Source organism: Homarus americanus, unplaced genomic scaffold (genome assembly GCF_018991925.1).
Source record: "Homarus americanus isolate GMGI-L3 unplaced genomic scaffold, GMGI_Hamer_2.0 scaffold21072, whole genome shotgun sequence".
In the NCBI taxonomy this organism is placed as follows: Eukaryota; Metazoa; Arthropoda; class Malacostraca; order Decapoda; family Nephropidae; genus Homarus; species Homarus americanus.
The window spans coordinates 105,000-120,000 of record NW_024748076.1 but is presented as its reverse complement, the minus strand read 5'-3'; the positions used below and the strand labels follow the sequence as shown (position 1 = coordinate 120,000).

The 15,001-nt window shown below is 45.8% G+C and overlaps 1 protein-coding gene across 1 annotated transcript in view; it reads right to left on the bottom strand.

Moving 5' to 3' along the window:
* Positions 1-9,869, bottom strand: part of LOC121879988 — a 12,812-nt gene extending 2,943 nt beyond the window's left edge. Inside the window, exon 1 of the mRNA XM_042386866.1 lies at positions 9,735-9,869. The gene's annotated coding sequence lies outside the window, so the exon portion shown is untranslated. The remainder of the gene's footprint in view (positions 1-9,734) is intronic.
* Positions 9,870-15,001: the final 5,132 nt, after the last annotated feature.

The following is a 15,001-nucleotide window of genomic DNA, read 5'->3' as shown; positions in this document are numbered from 1 at the left end:
ACCCTCCTCCCAACACAGGATATCCTAGGTAAAGTTCAACATGGTACACCGGTGCTGGAGGTGACTGCCTGCCCTGCTGCTGCTCTTCCCTCAGGCAAACGTACCTCACCTGTACTACCAAGGTGAGAGGGGCGGGGGAGGGGAGGAGGGGGGAGGGGGAGGAGGAGGTCACTTTCGCGCCTCACGCCTTGGTTTGCATCCCTCTCTCTCTCTCTCTCTGCATCGTCATGTGTGTGTGTGTGAGACATCCCCCCTCCTCCTCCTCCCTCCCTCCCCTACTTATACACCTACACCTTCTTCCCTTACCTACACACCTTCCCTCTCCCCCAACACCCACCCTCCACCTAACCACCCACCAACACACCCTCCAACACCCACCCTCCCCCACCCAACACCCCCACAACACACCTCCAACACACACCTTCCCCACCTCCAACACACACCCTCCAACACCCCCCACCTCCAACACACAAACTATCCCCACCACAAAGACACAGTTCAACTTATTGCATGTCGTTGCACGGGAGGTCAGGTCAGGTCAGGTCAGGTCACCTTTGGTCATACTCTCATGTTATTTATGGTTAATAAATGCTACGGTCTGTATGCTCACTCTCACGCGCACACACAGTCAAGCACGCACGCACACAAAGGCTGGTATGGATGTGTACTTTTAACATACATACATACATACATACATACATACATACAAGCGTTTTCATGTCCAGTTATGGTTCGTTTCAGACAGACAGACAACCAGTCAACCACAACAACCAGTCAACCACAACAACCAGTCAACCACAACAACCAGTCACAACAACCAGTCAACCACAACAACCAGTCAATCACAACAACCAGTCAACCACAACAAGTCAACACCACAACCAGTCAACCACAACACCAGTCAACCACCACAACCAGTCAACCACCACAACCAGTCAACCACAACACCCAGTCAACCACCACAACCAGTCAACCACAACACCCAGTCAACCACCACAAACTAGTCAACCACCACAACCAGTCAACCACAACACCCAGTCAACCACCACAACCAGTCAACCACACAACCAGTCAACCACAACACCACCACAACCAGTCAACCACTACAACCAGTCAACCACCACAACCAGTCAACCACAACACCAGTCAACCACAACCAGTCAACCACAACACCCAGTCAACCACCACAACCAGTCAACCACAACAACAAGTCAACCACCACAATCAGTCAACCACAACAATCAACCACCACAACCAGTCAACCACCACAACCAGTCAACCCAACAACAAGTCAACCACCACAACCAGTCAACCATAACACCCAGTCAACCACAACACCCAGTCAACCACCACAAACCAGTCAACCACAACAACCCAGTCAACCACCACAACCAGTCAACCACAACACCCAGTCAACCACCACAACCAGTCAACCACAACAACTAGTCAACCACCACACCAGTCAACCACCACAACCAGTCAACACCACAACCAGTCAACCACCACAACCAGTCAACCCAAAACCAGTCAACCACCACAACCAGTCAACCATGAGAGGAAGAAAGAATCAGTACAGAGCATGACCACTGTTACCTGACTCTCTCGTGACTCATTAAAGCTAGCTCTCTCTCTCTCTCTCTCTCTCTCTTCTCTCTATTTAATGCCATTTATATACCATTAAATAAAGAAGAGGCGGGCAATACAGTGTCAAGCCACATATACCCATGAGGTCGAGGCTCCTAGGCTAATTGTAAGGGAGTGTCAGCCCTATAGACTACCTGGGACTTGGGGCTGGTAGTTTGGGTAATTTTATACTGTGGAGGTAATGTTAGTGTGTGTGTGTGTGTGTGTGTGTGTGTGTGTGTGTGTGTGTGTAACAGCGATAACAAAGGGGTGGGGTAATGATCGTAAATAACTATAATAAACAAATAATAAAAATAAAATAACACTATCTTTAACTCTTAACAAAATACAAAACACCGGCTGAGTCTCTAAATATATTAATCCAAAACAAAAACAAAAAAAAGAATATATTTGTAAGGATTTTTTCTGTTGTAAATTTCTGTTTTATGCAAATTAAAAAAGTTTAAAGTTTAGTGTCTGGTTTTTTTTTAATTAGAATTTATTAAACACAGCCCAAGTTTTTGTACGTGGATATACGAGTTTGTTTGTCTGTCGTACCTCTCTCTCTCCACCAATTATCCATTTATTTAACTATCTATCTATCTATCAATGCCTCTCATTATCTCTATCTCTTCTCTCTCTCTATCTCCCTTTCTAGCCTCTCTCTCTCTCTCTCAGTCTTTTTTCTTTCTCCATCTTCTTCACCTCATTCCTCCTCCTTCTCCTTTACCTCCTTTTCGTCTCCTCCTCCTCCTCCAATTATCTTATTATTTCTTAATTATTCTTCGTTCGCTAAAATTATCCTTTGGAATTTTCATGATAATTTTCCTGCTCCAATTATAAAAATAATGAAAATAATTACCAAAAGACGTAATTAAATAAGGAATAAATGATAATAAAGAGAAGAAGAGGAGCAATAAATAATAATAAAGAGACGAAGAAGAGAAATAAGGTTAATAAAGAAGAATGGGAGAAGAGACACAAAGGCGAGAGGCATATAAACATAGAAAACCTTAATTAAAGAAAACAGAGAGGGAACTAAAGAAGATTCGTTTCTTATGGGTTATTGTCGCAGGGTCAGACGAGTGATGGTCAACTAGGCCCTTAAGTATAATATTATCATTGGGGCCTATTCGGACAGGGTTAATAGAAATTAATCCATTAGAACTGGGGCCCCATTAGAAATTAATCCATTAGAACTGGGGCCCATTAGAAATTAATCCATTAGAACTGGGGCCCATTAGAAATTAATCCATTAGAACTGGGGCCCACTAGAAATTAATCCATTAGAACTGGGGCCCATTAGAAATTAATCCATTAGAACCGGGGCCCATTAGAAATTAACACATTAGAACTGGGGCCCATTAGAAATTAATCCATTAGAACCGGGGCCCATTAGAAATTAACACATTAGAACTGGGGCCCATTACAACTGAACCCATTAGAACTGGGACCTATTCGAACTGAGCCCATTAGAACTGAACCCATTAGAACTGGGACCTATTCGAACTGAGCCCATTAGAACTGAACCCATTAGAACCTCAACCCATTAGAACTGGGGTTCACCTAATAAGTTACCAGATACCATAAAATAAATGTAAGTAATAAAATAATAAAAACAATAATAGAAAAACAGGAATAAATAGGAAAAAGGAAGTGAAATAAAACAAGATAACAGAGAAATATGGAAGAATTAAGAGGAGTAAAAATACCTCGACACAAGGTAAGAAAAACGAATGAGAAGAAGAGATAGAAAGAGATAACTAAGAGAAAACATTAAACAGAAGGAGTAAGGGATAAGGAAGAAGAGATAAGTGGAGAGAGAGAGATAGAAAGAGAAAGTCGTAGAACAAAGCATAATAGAAAACACAACACATGAAAGATCCGGAGAAAGATAGAAAGAAAGAAATGAGACAAAATAGAAAAGAAAGAAAGAAAAGGAGAAAAAAGATAAAAAGAAAGAAAGAAAGAAAGAAGGAAGAAAGAAAGAGAGAAGATAGAAAGAAAAAAGAAAGAAAGGAGACAAAAAATGAAAGAAAAAGAAAGAAAGGAGACAAAAATGAGAGAAAGAGACAAAAAAGGAGAAAGAGAAAATGAAAGAAAGAAAGAAAGAAGGAAGAAAGAAAGAAAGAAAGACAGAAAGAGAGACAGAAAGCGACAGCAGCAGCAGCCGAACCATGCATAAACTATCCCCTTTCGTCGACCATTTCTGATATTGGAAAACTTCGCGTATGATTCACTAGACCTTAAGCTCTCTGTCCAGTTTAACTCAGATATATGTATAAGGGAGTGTATCAGGAGGGTGTGTAAGGGAGTGTATCAGGAGGGTATAAGGGAGTGTATCAGGGGGGTGTAAGGGAGTGTATCAGGAGGGTATAAGGGAGTGTATCAGGAGGGTATAAGGGAGTGTATCAGGAGGGGGTGTGAGGGAGTGTATCAGGAGGGTGTGTAAGGGAGTGTATCAGGAGGGTGTAGGGAGTGTATCAGGAGGTATAAGGGAGTGTATCAGGGGGGGTGTGAGGAGTGTATCAGGGGGTGTGAGGGTGTATCAGAGGGTGTAAGGAGTGTATCAGGGGGTGTGAGGAGTGTCAGGGGTGTGAGAGTGTATCAGGGGGTGTGAGATGTATCAAGGGTGTAAGTGTATCAGGAGGGTATAGGGAGTGTATCAGGGGTGTGAGAGTGTATCAGGGGGTGTAAGGAGTGTATCAGGAGGTGTGTATCAGGAGGGTGTAAGGTGTGTATCAGGGGTGTAAGTGTGTGGGTGTAAGAGTGTTTGAGGGTGTGTAAAGTGTAAGGAGTGTATTGGGTGTATTCGTTCGTTCAATAGCGAGAAGAAATCCCACCATAACACAAACCAACAACTGAAGATCGAAAACAATGAAAACAATTATCAACCCACAAACTGATAGAGAGATAGATAGATAGATAGATAGATAGATGAATAGTAGACAAAGAAAGAAAAGAAAAAAACAGAAAAACAGAAAAATAGAGAGAAATCCAGGAAAAAAAAGAAAAAGGAAGAGGGAAGAAAGAGGGGGGGAAGAAAGAAGAAGGAGAAGGAAGAGGAGGAGGAAGAAGAATAAGAGGCTTGTAAGACGATGTTCACACACTCTCGGGAACTTCCTCACACGGACGAGATTTAGTGGTTCCGTTTTGCCAAGGAGTTTGTCAGAGAACCATTTCGTTTTCTATGTCCACAGTTAGAAACCAGGTCTCTTTTATCCTGTATTTAGAAACCAAGTTATTTTTTTTGGACTGAGATTGAGACCAATTTTGTTGTTATTTAGACAATTATTTGTTTTTTATGTAGAAACAATTAATTGTTTTTATGTAGAAACCAATTATTCGCTTTTTACGTAAAAACCATTTTTTTTTGTTACGTAGAAACCACACCTCACCTTCTCTACCCTCTTCCTCACACCTCACTTCCTCACACCTCCACTTCCCTCACACCTCCCCACCTTCTCTACCCTCTTCCCTCCACACACCTCACCTTCTCTACCCTCTTCCTCCACCTCACCTTCTCTACCCTCTTCCCTCACACCTCACCTTCTCTACCCTCTTCCTCACCTCACCTTCTCTACCCTCTTCCCTCACACCTCACCTTCTACCCTCTTCCCTCACACCTCACCTTCTCTACCCTCTTCCCTCACACCTCACCTTCTCTACCCTCTTCCCTCCACCTCACCTTCTCTACCCTCTTCCCTCCCACCTCACCTTCTCTACCCTCTTCCTCACCTTCTCTACCTCTTCCCTCACCCCTCACCTTCTCTACCCTCTTCCCTCACACCTCCCCTCCCCACCTCACCTTCTCTGCCTCTTCCCTCCACACCTCACTTCTCTGCCCTCTTCCCTCCACACCTCACCTTCTCTACCCTCTTCCCTCACACCTCACCTTCTCTACCCTCTTCCCTCCCACCTCCACCTTCTCTACCCTCTTCCCTCCCCTCACCTTCTCTACCCTCTTCCCTCACCTCACCTTCTCTGCCCTCTTCCCTCCCCTCACCTTCTCACCCTCTTCCTCACCTCACCTTCTACCCTCTTCCCTCCACCTCACCTTCTCTACCCTCTTCCCTCCACCTCCTTCTCTACCCTCTTCCCTCCCTCACCTTCTCTACCCTCTTCCCTCCACACCTCACCTTCTCTACCCTCTTCCCTCCACCTCACCTTCTCTGCCCTCTTCCCTCCCACCTCACCTTCTCTACCCTCTTCCCTCACACCTCCACCTTCTCTACCCTCTTCCCCTCCACCCCTCACCTTCTCTACCCTCTTCCCTCACACCTCACCTTCTCTACCCTCTTCCCTCACCCTCACCTTCTCTACCCTCTTCCCTCACACCTCCCACCTTCTCTACCCTCTTCCCTCACCTCCCCACCTTCTCCTCCCTCTTCCCTCACCTCCACCTTCTCTACCCTCTTCCCTCACACCTCACTTCCTCACCTCCTTTCCTCCACCTCACTTCCACCCCTTCCCTCACACTCCCCTCACCTTCTCTACCCTCTTCCCTCCACCTCACCTTCTCTACCCTCTTCCCTCACACCTCCACCTTCTCTGCCCTCTTCCTCCACACCTCACCTTCTCTACCCTCTTCCCTCCACTCCCTCCCTCTTCCCTCACCTTCTCTCCCTCTTCCCTCACCTCACCTTCTCTGCCCTCTTCCCTCACCTCACCTTCTCTCCCTCTTCCTCCACACCTCACCTTCTCCCCTCTTCCCTCCTTCTCTACCCTCTTCCTCCACCTCACCTTCTCTGCCCTCTTCCCTCACACCTCCACCTTCTCTCCCTCTTCCCTCCCCACCTTCTCTACCCTCTTCCCTCCACCTCACCTTCTCTACCTCTTCCCTCCACCTCACCTTCTCTACCCTCTTCCCTCACACCTCCACCTTCTCTACCCTCTTCCCCTCACACCCCTCACCTTCTCTACCCTCTTCCCTCCACCTCACCTTCTCTACCCTCTTCCCTCACACCTCACCTTCTCTACCCTCTTCCCTCCACCTCACCTTCTCTACCCTCTTCCCTCACACCTCACCTTCTCTACCCTCTTCCTCACACCTCCACCTTCTCTACCCTCTTCCCTCACACCTCACCTTCTCTACCCTCTTCCTCCACTCTCACCCTTCTCTACCCTCTTCCCTCACACCTCACCCTTCTCACCCTCTTCCTCACCTCACCTTCTCTACCCTCTTCCCTCACCTCACCTTCTACCCTCTTCTCACCTCCTTCTCTACCCTCTTCCCTCACACCTCACCTTCTCTACCCTCTTCCCTCCCCCACCTTCTCTACCTCTTCCTCACACCTCACTTCTCTCCCTCCTCCCACCTTCTCTACCCTCTTCCCTCCCCTCACCTTCTCTCCCTCTTCCTCCACCCCCACCTTCTCTACCCTCTTCCCTCCACACCTCACCTTCTCTACCCTCTTCCCTCACACCTCACCTTCTCTACCCTCTTCCCTCCCTCCACCTTCTCTGCCCTCTTCCCTCACCCTTTTCCCTGAGCAGAATCAGTTGAGTGTCAGCAGGCAGTCGTCAGCATTTCCAGTCTCAATTCCCCCTATTCCCACATTTATCCCAATTTCCTTTATTCACAAATTTATTCCCAATTTTCCCTATTCCCAAATTTATTCCCAATTTTCCCTATTCCCAAATTTATTCCCAAATTTACTCCCAATTTTCCCTATTCCCTATTTATTCCCTATTTATTCCCACTCAACACCAAGTGGACCAAATCAATCCCTCTAAAATTAATGAGTTTTTCTGTCAATTTATTTTAGATGAAAAATTTAAAGAGTAATTACTATTTTTCCCAATAATTGTTGTCATTGTGAGATAATTTAGAGATAGAGAGATAGCTTAGAGATAATTTAGAGATAGAGATAGCTTAGAGATAATTTAGAGAGATAGAGAGATAGCTTAGAGATAATTTAGAGAGATAGAGAGATAGCTTAGAGATAATTTAGAGAGATAGAGAGATAGCTTAGAGATAATTTAGAGAGAGAGATAATTTAGAGACATAATTTAGAGATGGAGAGATAATTTACAGATATAATTTAGAGATAAACAAAATTTTGAGATAGAGATAACAGAGAGATAATATAGAGATAGAAATACTTTAGAGATAATTTAGAGATAGAGAAATAAAGCCAATGGAGGAGATAAACCAGGAGAACAAATCCTCCCTGGGGTGTGAGATATCTCCCTGGGGTGTAGTGGGGGGATTGTGGGAGTGGGGGGTGTGGAGTGTGGGGGGTGAGGCTGCTAACAGTGGCAGATGTTCTCCTTCGTCAGGCTCTGGGTATCGCCTAATGGGTACACTCATGCCCAAGATACCAATGCTAACGGGATTTTGTGGTATTTCCCATTTTCTTTGTGTGTTTTTCTTTAAGGGGTAACTGTGGTAATTGTGTTGTGTTATGATGTGTTTTTTTAGTCTCTCTCTCTCTCTCTCTCTCTCTCTCTCTCTCTCTCTCTCTCTCTCTCTCTCTCTCTCTAATTTGTATCACCGAAAAATAGTGAAAATAAGATGAAGAAGAAAAGATTAAAATTTGATAAAGTTTGGGGTAAATTTGGGACGGAAAGAAAACGTAGTGACCAGAGAAAATGAGTCTGTCTGGAGTCGTTTCAGGGGGTAACTATGCTAGTCTTGTGGGATGTGATGGATAAATAGATAGATAGATAAATAGATAGATAGATAGATAGATAATAGATAGATAGATAGATAGATAGATAGATTCTCTTTCCCTCCCTCCCTCTCTCTCCCTACTCTCCCTTACTCTCCCTCTCACTCTCTCCCCTATATGCTAAACTAACAGGTAAAAAATACCATCCAATATAACCTAATTAGCTCACCTGTTCGTCCCGTTAACAGATCTGTTATCGTCAACGGTAAACGGGGCAGGTGACAGGAGATCCATCTATCGGGCTGTCGGGAATAATGACAACAGATCCGTCGGGCTTCGCGTTCCCCCTCTCACCCTCCGACGTAGTGTAAGTCCGACAGATTACGTTGATTTTTCATCGTTATCCACAACCAAAATATAACGTGTGATCTCTCTTGCTGTCTCTTTGTCTCTCTCTCTCTTTCTCTTATTTCTCAGTCTCTACCTTATCTCTCACAGTCTCTATCTCTCACCCCCTCCTGTTACCTCTAACCATCTATCTCTCACCAACATATTATCTCCCCCTCACTTGACTATATCTCCTAGTCTCTCCACCTCCACAATTTATCTCCTAGTCTCTCCACCTCCACAATTTATCTCCTAGTCTCTCCACCTCCACAATTTATCTCCTAGTCTCCTCCACAATTTATCTCTAGTCTCTCCACCTCCACAATTTATCTCCTAGTCTCTCCACCTCCACAATTTATCTCCTAGTCTCTCCACCTCCACAATTTATCTCCTAGTCTCTCCACCTCCACAATTTATCTCCTAGTCTCTCCACCTCCACAATTTATCTCCTAGTCTCTCCACCTCCACAATTTATCTCCTGGTCTCCACCTCCACAATTTATCTCTCAACTTGATGTAAACAACGAGACAAAAATAACCAAAAAGAGACCAGTGAAATTGCTTACTGTCTCTCCACTGTTGCCACATCTATGTAAACAAACCACAAACCTAGTATTATATTCTTAATTATCTCTATAAATTAGAATTATATATCATTAAGAGATAATTAGTTTTAATATAATTATAGGGGAAGGTATAATGTATTTAGCAGGTTAATTAACAATATGTAATAGGTAATAGGTGAGTATATGGCAACGTCGCAATCATGGCACAAATCAGTTCCATTGTTGTGATTATAAGTCTATATTTCCTTTATCTTTACGTTTATTTCATCTTTGTTGTTTCTCCTACGTTCGTTAATCTCTCTCCTCCTCTTCCTCTTCCTTCAGTCCTCCACCTCTTCCTCTTCCTTCACCTCCACCTCCTACTCTTCCTCTACACCACCACCACCTCCTCTTTCTCCCCTTCCTTCATCTCCACCTCCCCCCTCTTCCTTCACCTCCCCCCTCCCTTCCCTCCCCCCCTCTTCCTTCACCTCCCCCCTCTTCCTTCACCTTCCCCTCTTCCTTCACCCACCCCCTCCTCCTTCCAACCTCCATGTGGCACTCACCTTCAACCTCAAAGCTGACCTCAACTGGCACTCCTGGGAGGGCCAAGTTGACCTCTGGCACACGAGTTGTAGTGCCCGATTCCGTGACCTTATCTGGTAACACTGTCCTGCCAGGGTCCACCGCGGGGCTGGTATCACCCTGTAGGGAGAGAGACTGTGTGAGAGAGAGAGAGAGAGAGAGAGGGAAAGATGAGTTAGGGAGGAGAATGGAAATGGAAAGAGAGAGAGAAGTGAAGGAGAAGATGAGTAAGGGAGAGTGAGGGGGAGAGTGAGGTGAGTGGTGAGGAGAATGAGGAAAGATGAGTGACAGAGGTGTGAGAGTAAGTGAGAAAGAAAGTGAGAGAATAAGTGAGAGAGAAGGAGAGGAGTGAAAGTGAGTGAGAGCGCCATTATAGAGGTTGTCACGACAATAATGTAGTCATCACACGCCATTATGTTGAACGCTGCGCCACCCATTAATAAATGCTTTTAATACCGGGCCAGTGGCATTTGTGGCACGTATTATGGAGCACCGATGCAACATTATGAGGTTCTGAGTCAATATTTTGGTGAAGAATGCAACATTATGGCGCAGAATGCAACATTATGGAGCAGAATGTAACATTATGGCGCAGAATGCAATATTATGGCGTGGGGATGCAACATTATGGGGTTCTGAGTCAATATTTTGGCGAAGAATGCAACAATATGGCGTAGAAAGCAACAATATGGTGCAAGATGCAACATTATTGGGTTCTGAGCTTACAGTATGGCGCAGAATGCAACATTAAGCATTACGATTACTTAAACTACCAATTTCGATACTTATATACCAATTACGATCAATTTATAAATAATAATTACAATTAATTATTTGTAAATATTTTTCATGAATATAAATTAATATTTTTTTGGCCAATTTCTTATTAATTAGAAAATTATTCAGTAATTTAAAAAGTAATTGTCCAATTTATCAGGTGTTTAATTGTTAATTATTTGTGTTAACTGGTTATTATTACAGTGGTTATGTACACACACACACACACACACACACACACACACACACACACACACACACACACACACACACCGTCTATTTATTAATTATTGCTCAAAGATTAAGTTTACTTCATTACCAATTATTTTATTCTCTCTTTCTCTCTCTCTCTCTCTCTCTCTCTCTCTCCCTCTCCCCCCACCCCTTCCTTCCCTCACCTCTACCCACCCCTCCCCTCTCTCCCTCACAGTTAATCACCCTCACTCTCACCATTCTCCCTCTCACCCCTCCACTCACCCTCCCTCTCTCCCCTCCTCACTCTCCCTACTCTCCCTCACCCTTAATCACCCTCACCATCAACGAGGAGTCAGCACATCAGACACTCACTTTGAATTGCAAATCTCTAACAATGGCCGCTTCCTCCCAGGGATGATTTGACAGAACCCACGTGTATGCGGGTATGACGCCTGGTGATTGGTACTTGGCCACTATGACGTCATTTGATGGTCCACTCGTGCTAGGATATTGCTGGTGCTTCCGTGGATGCGGGTATTAAATCATGAGGGTAAATCAAGCTAATGCGGGTATTATAGTGACGTCAGAATCCACTATGCGGGTATTACAGTAACGTCAGAATCCACGTTAATGCGGGTCAGAATTCTTGTTTACTATGACGTCAGATAATGTTGCAATAGTGACAGTGGCTCCTATAGGTATAAAGACACTATACTCGACCACCTTCACTTCCTCAACTGTAACGTCAGGTGCTCATTCCCCCCCCTCCCCCGCCACACCTTCTTTCCCCACCACACCCCCCACCTCCCTCCTACATTCTCTCTCTTTCCTCCTACCCCCCCCTTCCTACACCCCAACCCACACCTTTACCCCTTTCCTACCCCCATTCCTACACCCCTCCCCCCTTCCCCACCACCCCTTTCCTACACCCCCCTCCCACCCCTCCCCTTCCTACACCCCTACCTACACCCCTTTCCTACCCCTCCCCCTTCCTACCCCTTCCACGCCTCCCCTTCCTACACCCCTACCTACACCCTTACCCCCTCCCCACCCACCTTTCCTACACCCTCCCCTTCCCACACCCCTCCCCTTCCCACCCCCCTTTCCCCCTCCCTTCCCCCTACACCCTACCCCCTCCCCTACACCCCTTTCTCCACACCCCTCCCCTTCCTACACCCCTCCCCTTCCCACCCCCTTTCCTACGCCCCTCCCCTTCCTACACCCTACCTACACCCTTACCCCTCCTACACCACCTTCCCTACACCCCTACACCCCTTTCCCACACTACCCCGCTATCAACACTAAAACACATAATCATCTCGTGGTGTAGTAGTGAAAAAATACGGATGTGTGTGTGTCAGGCGACCCACTATCTTATCGCTAATGGATTCCTATTGTGGCGGAGGTTGAGTTAGGTTAGGTGTTGAGGTTAAGTAAAGAGGTTAGGTTAGGTTAGGTCTGGGTAGATCGCCACTATCATCATCAGTAACAACCACCACACACCACCACCACCATCACCTCACCATCACACACCACTATCATCACTATTACCATCACCACTATTACCACCATCACCACTACACCACCACCATCACCACCACCACCATCACCTCCACCATCACTATCACCACCACCATCACCATCACCATCACCACCACCATCACTATCCACCACCACCACCACCACCTCATCACCACCACCACCACCATCACCATCCATCACCACCATCACCACCACCACCATCACTATCACCATCACATCCCACCATCACCACCACCACCACCACCACCACCACCACCACCACCACCACCCACCACCACCACCACACCTGTACACCACAACATCGTCCCACCTGTATACAAACTCACACATCAACAAACCACAACAATGTTATACACCAAACATACACACGACCTCCAGTTAACTGTGTATGGGATGCTATAAACATTTCTCTGAGACACCTGGTGTATATTCATGTCTCCCCGGCCCAAGATGGTTTACAGGTGTGAGTAATTAACCTGATGGTGAGGTGTATTGTTTAGTGTGTGGGGAAGGTGGGGAGAGTGAAGTGAGGAAAGAGTGAAGTGAAGGGAAGGTGGGGAATGTTTCTTAAGATTAATTATGGGGGAGAGAGAGACGTGGATAGATAGCTAGATAGATAGATAGATAGAAATAAACTATGGACGAGAGAGAGAAGTGGGACAGTCGACTCTTAGTATAGGAAGTGTTGTATCTACTCGACCACCGCACACTAACCTAACCTAACCCAAGTTTATACACTTTTCAGTTAACTCTCGTTCATTATTATTACTTTCATTTTTCCTTTGTATTAATAAATTGCTTAAGCGTGAGGTAGGAGGAGGAAGGGAAGGGGAGGGAAGGAGGGAAGGAGGAGGAAGGAAGGAAGGAGGGATGGAGGGTGGGGAGGGAGGAGATGGGGAGCAGGAGGAATTTGGGGAAGAGAGGGAGGTAAGGAAGGGGACAGAAGGGAGGGGGAAAGAGACAGAACGGGGGAGGGAAAGAGGGAGGGAGAGAGGTGGCCGACCTGATGGATGGGGTCATTTGAGGGAGCGACACTAATTGGCTCGTTACACCCCACTCCGCTCACACCCATGTCCCAATTTGTGCTCATGTCCGAATCCTGCGCCGTGTCCACATTTCCTTCTCAAATTGGTAACGAGGCTAGCATGGAACACCCTGCTGTGGACACCATTAACAAGGGCAATTAAGATGGTGTCCTTAACTACTCAACTACTTAATACGATCATTAATCGGGTAATTACATTCTCGGTGTTCGCATCTCCTCTCCAAATTGGTGAAAAATTTTCCTATTAACTACTGAACTACTTAATGGCTTCATTCTGTAACAACTCAACCAGTAATTTATCTTCATGTTGCAAATATTTAAAATTTTCCCTAATAACTTTTAACACACACACACACACACACACACACACACACACACCACACACACACACACACACCTCCCACACACACACACACACACACATACACACACACACACACACACACACACACACACACACACACACACACACACACACACACACACACACACACACACACACACACACCTTCACACAAAACACTTCCAACTTAGACACACTTAACATAAGGCCCTCAGCTATCACCCTCAGATCTCTCACTACACACTAACTTATGCACTTCACTATGCACTTACCAAGCTAGAGACTCAAGTTACCTGAGTCTTAACCACTGAGGCCCTTAACCAATGAGGCTCTGAGTGTATCATTAGTCCACTATCTTGAAACTATGGCTCAAGTAGTGAGGATTTATAGTGATTACGATGGGAAAAGTCAGGCTATGGTCGCCAGGGATGGAATATGATCGCCAGGGTTGGAATATGATCGCCAGGGTTGGAATATGATCGCCAGGGATGGAATATGATCGCCAGGGTTGGAATATGATCGCCAGGGTTGGAATATGATCGCCAGGGATGGAATATGATCGCCAGGAGTTGGAATATGATCGCCAGGGTTGGAATATGATCGCCAGGGTTGGAATATGATCGCCAGGAGTTGGAATATGATCGCCAGGGTTGGAATATGATCATAGGATTGGAATATGATCGCCAGGAGTTGGAATATGATCGCCAGGGTTGGAATATGATCGCCAGGGTTGGAATATGATCGCCAGGGATGGAATATGATCGCCAGGGTTGGAATATGATCGCCAGGAGTTGGAATATGATCGCCAGGGTTGGAATATGATCGCAGGGTGATGGAATATGATCGCCAGGGTTGGAATATGATCGCCAGGGTTGGAATATGATCGCCAGGATGGAATATGATCGCCAGGTTTGTCTTACTTGACCTCCTTCACCACGGCACAAGCACTGTAACCAACCTGTGAAAAGACAACGTAACATTAATGTGGTAATAATAATAATAATAATAATAACCCAATAATAATAATAATAATAACAATAACAATAACAATATGTGTGTGTGTGTGTGTGTGTGTGTGTGTGTGTGGTGTGGTGTGTGTGTGTGTGGTGTGTGTGACGGTGGTGGTGGTGGTGGTGGTGTGGTGTGGTGTGGTGGTGGTGGTGGTGGTGGTGGTGGTGGTGTGGCAGTGGTGTGGTGGTGGTGGTGGTGCAGTGGTGGTGTGGTGGTGGTGGTGGTGGTGGTGGTGGCAGTGGTGGTGGTGTGGTGGTGTGGGCCAGTGTGGTGGTGTGTGGTGGTGGTGGTGGTGGTAGTGGTGGTGAGCAGTGGTGTGTGGTGTGGTGTGCAGT